The following is a 9,165-nucleotide window of genomic DNA, read 5'->3' on the forward strand; positions in this document are numbered from 1 at the left end:
CCCAGATTTTTTTTCCCCTGACTTTTATGGTTGCAAGAACCAAATGGAAGACACTGGTTTCCCACTCCCTTTTAAAATAGTAAATCAAAGGCAATGCTATATCCCTGGAGGAATTTCAGATATTAAGGCCTACCCAACAGCTGTTTTTACTTGCTCAACACAATGCCTTTTTTACTTTAAAGTTATAAGACAACAATTTGCCTCAAGAAGACTGAACTCCTCTCAGATACCTGAGGGTGAATCTTAATTAGACTAAGTCTAAATCTAAATAATTCCATTCTCCTTGCATTAATTGGTTTAGGAATGGGAATATGATGCCATTCTGCCCAGTATGTGAGGGAAAGCCTGCTGGGGGAATGAAAGTATCCCAAAACATTCTTGGAAGAATGACAGTGGATTACAGCTAGCATGATCACGTGGTGATTCTAGTTCCAAGTGCTGTTCAACATATGTATGGGGCAAAATACTACAGCCTCGGACTTCCCTGGTGGTGCAATGGTTAAGAATCCGCCTGCCAATGCAGGGGACGCAGGTTCAAGCCCTGGTCCGGGAAGATCCCACATGCTGCGGAGCAACTAAGCTCGTGCGCCACAATTACTGAGCCTGCGCTCTAGAGCCCATGAGCCACAACTACTGAAGCCCGTGCTCCACAACAAGAGAAGCCACCGCAATGAGAAGCCCATGCACCACAACGAAGAGTAGCCCTCGCTCGCTGCAACCAGAGAAAGCCCACGTGCAGCAACAAAGACCCAACACAGCCAAAAATAAATTAACTAATTAATAAAAAAAAAATACTACAGCCTCAGGCACTAGTATACAGCTCTGGAGCTAGGAAATACTCTTTTCTACATTCTAATAAGCAAGTAAACTAGAAGCACTTTGTTTTCACCTGACAAAAACCAGTAACAGTTCTAACAGGGCATCCTAGGGGCAATGACTTGAGATTGTCAATTAGTTCCTTCTGGATCTCTGGACATGCCCGAGTTCCTATCATTTCTGATGCTTGATTCTTTAGTTTTTGTTTTGATTCTGTGGCTACCCCATAGCCCTCTGATAAATTCCTTTCTTTGCTTAGAGTTCATTTCTATTGCTTGCAAAGAGCCCTAACAGATATACCTTCCTATAAAAAACCCACATATTTCTTTCACAATTGTTTTTGTTTTGCAGTTAGTTCTCTGATATATTTATGGATTTTATCCTGTATGTTTACTTGGCTTTATTGTGTGTCAGCAGTTTTTTCTGCTACAAATTCCAGATTTTTTAATGCTTTACTTTTGACGAATTTCACAGTGCGATAGAGGCCATTTCTGAGAAGTTTTTCAGACAGGACATATAGATGGTCTAATTCTGAGATCTTTTATAACTGAGAATGCCATTCTTTTGACATTACACATAAATGACAGCATTTCCACTGTCATCAAGTTTCTATAGATATTGTTTCATTTTTTTTATAGTATTTGGTATTGCATAGAGATCTGTGGTGTGTCTGTTATTTTTCCACTGAAAATACCATTTTTCTGTGTTCATATACTTGGAAGTTTTCTCATAGTTTATTTCTGCTCCTTTGTTGCTTTTACCTTCAGAATTCCTACAAACTTGTCTGGATTGTTGAAGTTGCTTTGACAGAAAATCAATTTAAATCAGTTATGTTTATCAGAGTTCAGTTGTAGACAACAAAATTCACTCTAGCTGGTATAAGCAGAGAGAGATTCCCTAAAGAGTATTAACTTACCACAAAATGATTGAAAGACTTGTAGTAGCAAGCTGGACTTTCAGATCAACACCTGAAGCTACAACTAAAATCTGCCTCAGCAAAGGTGCTGTCACGACCACTGCACCACTGCTTACTTAAATAAAGACCATGCTGCCTATATGCCATGGTCACAAAAGCGGCCAGACCAGAAAGTTGCTACCATCAACTAGGGACTGAGTAGACATCAGGGCTTCTGCTGAAGCTGCTGCAAAAGCACCAAAATCGATACTACATCACATGTGGAAATCCTCACTGCAAAGGCACCTGGGTAATATAGACTTTAGTTTTCCAGCTTCTGGTGTACACAGAGTCATGTTAATATTGGGCTGGACTCTTACCAAGTGAGCCAGTTTGCAATATCTGCCACACTAATTAGAGGAATAAAGGGAATTTATTGACTAATGTACTTGGGAAGCCTGAGGGGTAGAGCTGGCTCTAGACACGATGAGAAGAAGTTCAAACCATGCTACCAGCCCTCTCTTTCTCTCTCTCTTCCTGTTCTTCAATTCTGATTTTATTCATTCAACAAACATTTATTGAGAGACTACCATGTGCCAGACACTGTTGATAGTGCTGGGAGGCCACCCACAGGGCCTCTTCTGTCCGCATGGGTCCCTGGGCCCAAGCCCCGCCCCCACCAAAGCCTCCCCATGGGTCCTGGCAGCCCGAGTTCCACCCCCTCCAAGGCCTCCTCTGGCTGCACTGGCCCCTGTGGGTGTTGTCCTGGGCCTGCCCCTCAGGTGTCTTGTGCAGGCACGTGTGCTCCAGACCAGCACCAGGAACAGATGCTGGTGAGAGGAACATTTGCAGAGGTGGGGCTGACACAGCAGGTCCAGAGACCTACCTAGAGGTCTTGGAGGTCTACTGGGGAGGCAGGGGTAGGCTGTAGCTCACCGTGGGGGCAAGGACACTGATAGAGGAGGCACCAGGGAATTATTTATTTTCATATTTTTTAAATTGTTTTTATTTTCTTTTACTTTTTATTTATTTATTTATTTATTGCTGTTGTGGTTCTGTTTTGTTTTGTTGTTGTTGATTCATTTTTATTGTTATGTTTTCTAATATATTTTTATTTTTTTAATTTAATTTTATTTTATTTTTTATTCTTTGTTATTGTTCTGCTCTTTTCTGTTTGTTGTTTTTTTGGGTTTGGGGGGGTTTATTGTTTGTTTTGGGGGGGAGTTTTTGCTTTTTTGCAGGGCAGGAACACAGCCCCACCCATCAAAAAAACAAAACGACAAAAATATATGTTACAGGGCTTCCCTGGTGGCGCAGTGGTTGAGAATCTGCCTGCTAATGCAGGGGAAACGGGTTCAAGCCCTGGCCTGGGAAGATCCCACATGCCGCGGAGCAACTGGGCCCGTAAGCCACAGCTACTGAGCCTGCGCGTCTGGAGCCTGTGCTCCGCAATGGGAGAGGCCGTGATAGTGAGAGGCCCGCGCACCGCAATGAAGAGTGGCCCCCCACTTGCCGCAACTAGAGAAAGCCCTCGCACAGAAACGAAGACCCGACACAGCTATAAATAAATAAATAAATAAATAAATAAGAAATAAACTAGAAATTGCTAGCTGACAAAGAGGACCTTAGCTTCTACTAGGATTTTCACAATGCTAAAATTGAGATTTTTTAAAGAATAAGATAAAGGTATAAACAAGACGACATAATTTTAAAAAGAAAAAAAAATGTTACAGACAAAGGAGGAGGTAAAAACCTATAAGACCAAATAAATGAAGAGGAAATAGATAACCTAAGTGAAAAAGAATTCAGAGTAATGATAGTAAAGATGATCCAGAATATTGGAAATAGAATGGAGGCATGGATTGAGAAAATACAAGAAATGTTTAACAAGGACCTAGAATAACTAAAGAACAAGCAAACAGTGACGAACAACACAATAACTGAAATGAAAAATACACTAGAAGGAAACAATAGCAGAATAACTGAGACAGAAGAACAAACAAGTGAGCTGGAAGGTAGAATGGTGGAAATAACTGCCAAGGAGCAGAATAAATAAAAAAGAATGAAAAGAAATGAGGACGGTCTCAGAGACCTCTGGGACAACATTAAATCTACCAACATTCAAATTACAGGGGTCCCAGAAAAAGAAGAGAAATAAAAAGGGTATGAGAAAATATTTGAAGAGATTATAGTTGAAAACTTCCTTAACATGGGAAAGGAAATAGCCACCCAAGTCCAGGAAGCGCAGAGAGTCCCATACAGGATAAACCCAAAGAGAAACACTCCAAGACACATATTAATCAAACTAACAAAAATTAAATTCAAAGAAAAAATATTAAAAGCAGCAAGGGGGCTTCCCTGGTGGCGCAGTGGTTGAGAATCTGCCTGCCAATGCAGCGGACACGGGTTCGAGCCCTGGTCTGGGAGGATCCCACATGCCGCGGAGCAACTAGGCCCGTGAGCCACAATTGCTGAGCCTGCGCGTCTGGGGCCTGTGCTCCGCAACAAGAGAGGCCGCGACAGTGAGAGGCCCGTGCACTGAGATGAAGAGTGGTCCCTGCTTGCCGCAACTAGAGAAAGCCCTCTCACAGAAACAAAGACCCAACACAGCCATAAATAAATAAATAAATAAATAAATAAATAAATAAATAAAAGCAGCAAGAGAAAAGCAAAAAATAACATACAAGGGAGTCTCCATAAGGTTATCAGCTGATTTTTCAGCAGACACTCTGCAGGCCAGAAGGGAGTGGCAGGATATACTTAAAGTGATGAAAGGGGAAAACCTACAACCAAGATTACTCTACCCAGCAAGGATCTCATTCAGGTTCAATGGAGAAATCAAAAGTTTTACAGACAAGCAAAAGCTAAGAGAATTCAGCACCACCAAACCAGCTTTACAACAAATGCTAAAGGAACTTCACTAGGCAGGAAACACAAAAGAAGAAGAAAAGACCTACAAAAACAAACCCAAAATAATAAAGAAAATGGTGAGACTTCCCTGATGGTATAGTGGTTAGGACACCACACTCCCAATGCAGGGGGCCTGGGTTTGATCCCCAGTCAGGGAACTAGACCCCGCACACATGCCACAGCTAAAAGTTCCCATGCCACAACTAAGGACCCCGTGTGCCGCAACTAAGGAGCCCACCTGCCTCAACTAAGGAGTCCACCTGACACAGCTAAGACCCGGTGCAACCAAATAAATAAATAAATAAAATAAAATAAAAATCACTGATTCTTCTTAAAAAAAAAAAGAAAATGGTAGTAGGAACATACATATCAATAATTACCTTAAATGTAAATGGATTAAATGCTCCAACCAAAAGACACAGAGTGGCTGAATGGATACAAAAACAGGACCTGTCTATATGCTGTCTACAAGAGACCCACTTCACATCCAGAGACACATACAGACTGAAAGTGAGGGGATGAAAAAAGATATTCCATGCAAATGAAATCAAAAGAAAGCTGGAGTAGAAATACTCATATCAGATAAACTAGACTTTAAAATAAAGACTGTTACAAGAGACAAGGAAGGACACTATGTAATGATCAAGGGATCAATCCAAGAAGAAGACATAACAATTATAAATATTTATACACCCAACATAGGAGCACCTCAATACATAAGGCAAATGGGAACAGCAATAAAAGGGGAAATTGACAGTAACACTGTAATAGTGGGGGATTGTAACACCTCACTTACACCAATGGACAGATCATCCAGAAAGAAAATAAATAAGGAAACACAAGCTTTAAATGACACAATAGACCAGATAGACTTAATTGATATTTATAGGACATTCCATCCAAAAGCAGCAGAAAACACTTCTCAAGTGCACACAGATAATTCTCCACGATAGATCTCATCTTGAGCCACAAATCAATCCTCGGTAAAGTTAAGAAAATTGAAATTGTATCAATCATCTTTTCCGACAACAACACTATGAGATTAGAAATCAATTACAGGAAAAAAACTGTAAAAAAACACATTGAGGCTAAACAATACACTACTAAATAACCAAGAGATCACTGAAGAAATCAGAGGAAATCAAAAAATACATAGAAACAAATGACAACAAAAACATGATGACCCAAAACCTATGGGACACAGCAAAAGCAGTTCTAAGAGGGAAGTTTATAGCAATTCAATCCTACCTCAAGAAACAAGAAAAATCTCAAATAAACAACCTAACCTTACACCTAAAGCAACTAGAGAAAGAAGAACAAGCAAAACCCAAAGTTAGTAGAAGGAAAGAAATCATAAAAATCAGAGGAGAAATAAATGAAATAGAAATGAAGAAAACAATAGCAAAAATCAATGAAACTAAAAGCTGACTGTTTAAAAAGATAAACAAAATTGATAAACTTTTAGCCAGACTCATTAAGAAAAAAAAGGAGAGGATTCAAATCAACAAAATTAGAAACGAAAAATGAGAAATTACAACTGACACCGCAGAAATACAAAGGATCATGAGAGACAACTATATGCCAATAAGATGGACAACCTGGAAGAAATGGACAAATTCTTAGAAAGGTATAACCTTCCAAGACTGAATCAGGAAGAAATAGAAAATATAAGACCAATCACAAGTAATGAAATTGAAACTGCAATTAAAAATCTTCCAACAAACAAAAAGCCAGGACCAGATGGCTTCACAGGCAAATTCTATCAAACATTTAGAAAAGAGCTAACATCTATCCTTCTCAAACTTTTCCAAAAAATTGCAGAGGAAGGAACACTCCCAAGCTCATTCTATGCAGCCAGCATCACCCTGATACCAAAGCCAGACAAAGACATCACACAAAAAAGAAAATTACAGACCAATATCACTGATGAACATAGACACAAAATCCTCAACAAAATACCAGGAAACAGAATCCAACAACACATTAAAAGGATCATACACCATGATCAAGTGGGATTTACCCCAGGGATGCAAGGATTCTTCAATATATGCAAATCAATCAATGTGATACACCATATTAACAAATTAAAGAATAAAAACCATATGATCATCTCAATAGATGCAGAAAAAGCTTTTGACAAAATTCAACACCCATTTATGATAAAAATTCTCCAGAAAGTGGGCATAGAGGGAACCTGCCTCAACATAGTAAAGGCCATATATGACAAACCCACAGCAAACATCATTTTCAATAGTGGAAAACTGAAAACATTTCCTCTAAGATCAGGAACAAGACAAGGATGTCCACTCTCACCACTATTATTCAACAAGTTTTGGAAGTCCTAGCCACAATCAGAGAAGAAAAAGAAATACAAATTAGAAAAGAAGAAGTAAAACTGTCACTGTTTGCAGATGACATGATACTATACATAGAAAATCCTAAAGATGCCACCAGAAAACTACTAGAGCTAATCAACGAATTTGGTAAAATTGCAGAATAAAAAATTAATGCACAGAAATCTCTTGCATTCCTATACACTAACAATGAAAGATCAGAAAGAGAAATTAAGGAAACACTCCCATTTATTGTTGCAACAAAAAGAATAAAATACCTAGGAATAAACCTACCTAAGGAGGTAAAAGACCTGTACTCAGAAAACTATAAGACACTGATGAAAGAAATCAAAGATGATACAAACAGATGGAGAGATATACCATGTTCTTGGATTGGAAGAATCAATATTGTGAAAATGACTATATTGCCCAAAGCAATCTACAGATTCAATGCAATCCCTATCAAATTACCAATGGCATTTTTCACAGAACTAGAACAAATAATTTCACAATTTGTATGGAAACACAAAAGATCCTGAATGGCCAAAGCAATCTTGAGAAAGAAAAATGGAGCTGGAGGAATCAGGCTCCCAGACTTCAGACTATACTACAAAGCTACAGTAATCAAGACAGTATGGGAATGGCACAAAAACAGAAATACAGATCAATAGAACAGTATAGAAAGCCCAGAGATAAACCCATGCACATATGGTTACCTAATCTATGACAAAGGAGGCAAGAATATACAATGGAGAAAAGACAGTCTCTTCAATAAGTGGTGCTGGGAAAACTGGACAGCTACATGTAAAAGAATGAAATTAGAACACTCCCTAACACCATAAACAAAAATAAACTCAAAATGGATTAAAGACCTAAATGTAAGACCAGACACTATAAAACTCTTAGAGGAAAACATAGGAAGAACACTCTTTGCATAAATCACAGCAAGATCTTTTTTGAGCCACTTCCTAGAGTAATGAAAATAAAAACAAAATTAAACAAATGGGACCTAATTAAACTTAAAAGCTTTTGCACAGCAAAGTAAACGATAAGTGAGACAAAAAGACAACATTCAGAATGCGAGAAAGTATTTGTAAACGAAGCAACTGACAAGGGATTAATCTCCAAAATATACAAACAGTTCATGAAGCTCAATATCAAGAAAACAAACAACCCAATCCAAAAATGGGCAGAAGACCTAAATAGACATTTCTCCAAAGAAGACATACAGATGGCTGAGAAGCACATGAAAAGATGCTCAATGTCACTAATTATAGAGAAATGCAGATCAAAACTACAATGAGGTATCACTTCACACCAGTCAGAATGGCCATCATCAAAAAATCTACAAACAATAAATGCTGGAGAGGGTGTGGGGAAAAGGGAATGCTCTTGCACTGTTGGTGGGAATGTAAATTGATACAGCCACTCTGGAGAACAGTATGGAGGTTCCTTAAAAAACTAAAAATAGAACTACCATATGACCCAGCAATCCCACTACTGGGCATAAACCCTGAGAAAACCATAATTAAAAAAGACACATGCACCCCCAACTTTCATTGCAGTGCTATTTACAATAGCCAGGACACATAAGCAACCTAAATGTCCATCAACAGAGAAATGAATAAAGAAGATGTGGTACATATATACAATAGAATATTACTCAGCCATAACAAGGAACGAAATTGGGTAATTTGTAGAGATGTGGATGGACCTAGAGTCTGTCATACAGAGTGAAGTAAGTCAGAAAGAGAAAAACAAATATCGTATATTAACGCATGTATGTGGAATCTAGAAAAATGGTACAGATGAATCTATTTGCAGGGCAGGAATAGAGACACAGATGTAGTGAGCAGACGTGTGGACACTGGGTGGCGGAGAGAGGGGTGGGATGAATTGGGAGATTGGGATTAATGTATGTGCACTGCCATGTGTAAAACAGATATAGCTAGTGGGAACCTGCTGTATAGCACAGGGAGCTCAGCTTGGTCCTCTGCGGTGACCTAGTTGGATGGGATGGGGGCTGGGGTGGGAGGGAGGTCCAAGAGAGCGGGGATATATGTATACATATAGCTGATTCACTTCATTGTGCAGCAGAAACGAACAAAGCATTGTAAATCAACTATACCCTAATTAAAAAAAAAAAAATAGTGCTGCGGATGGACGCCGCAGTGAACAAAACACATATAAATCTTTGCCTTCTTTTGTGCT

General features: G+C 39.0%; 1 long non-coding RNA gene across 1 annotated transcript; it reads right to left on the reverse strand.

Moving 5' to 3' along the window:
- Nucleotides 1–2,929: 2,929 nt before the first annotated feature.
- Nucleotides 2,930–8,204, reverse strand: LOC309646448. The gene is made up of 2 exons (XR_014255370.1): nucleotides 3,447–8,204; nucleotides 2,930–3,011 (listed from the first exon to the last, which is right to left on the reverse strand). It is a non-coding gene; the product is annotated as an uncharacterized lncRNA (long non-coding RNA).
- Between the last annotated feature and the right edge of the window lie 961 nt (nucleotides 8,205–9,165).

This window comes from Balaenoptera physalus, assembly GCF_965194825.1.
Source record: "Balaenoptera physalus genome assembly, chromosome: 17".
Taxonomy (NCBI): Eukaryota; Metazoa; Chordata; class Mammalia; order Artiodactyla; family Balaenopteridae; genus Balaenoptera; species Balaenoptera physalus.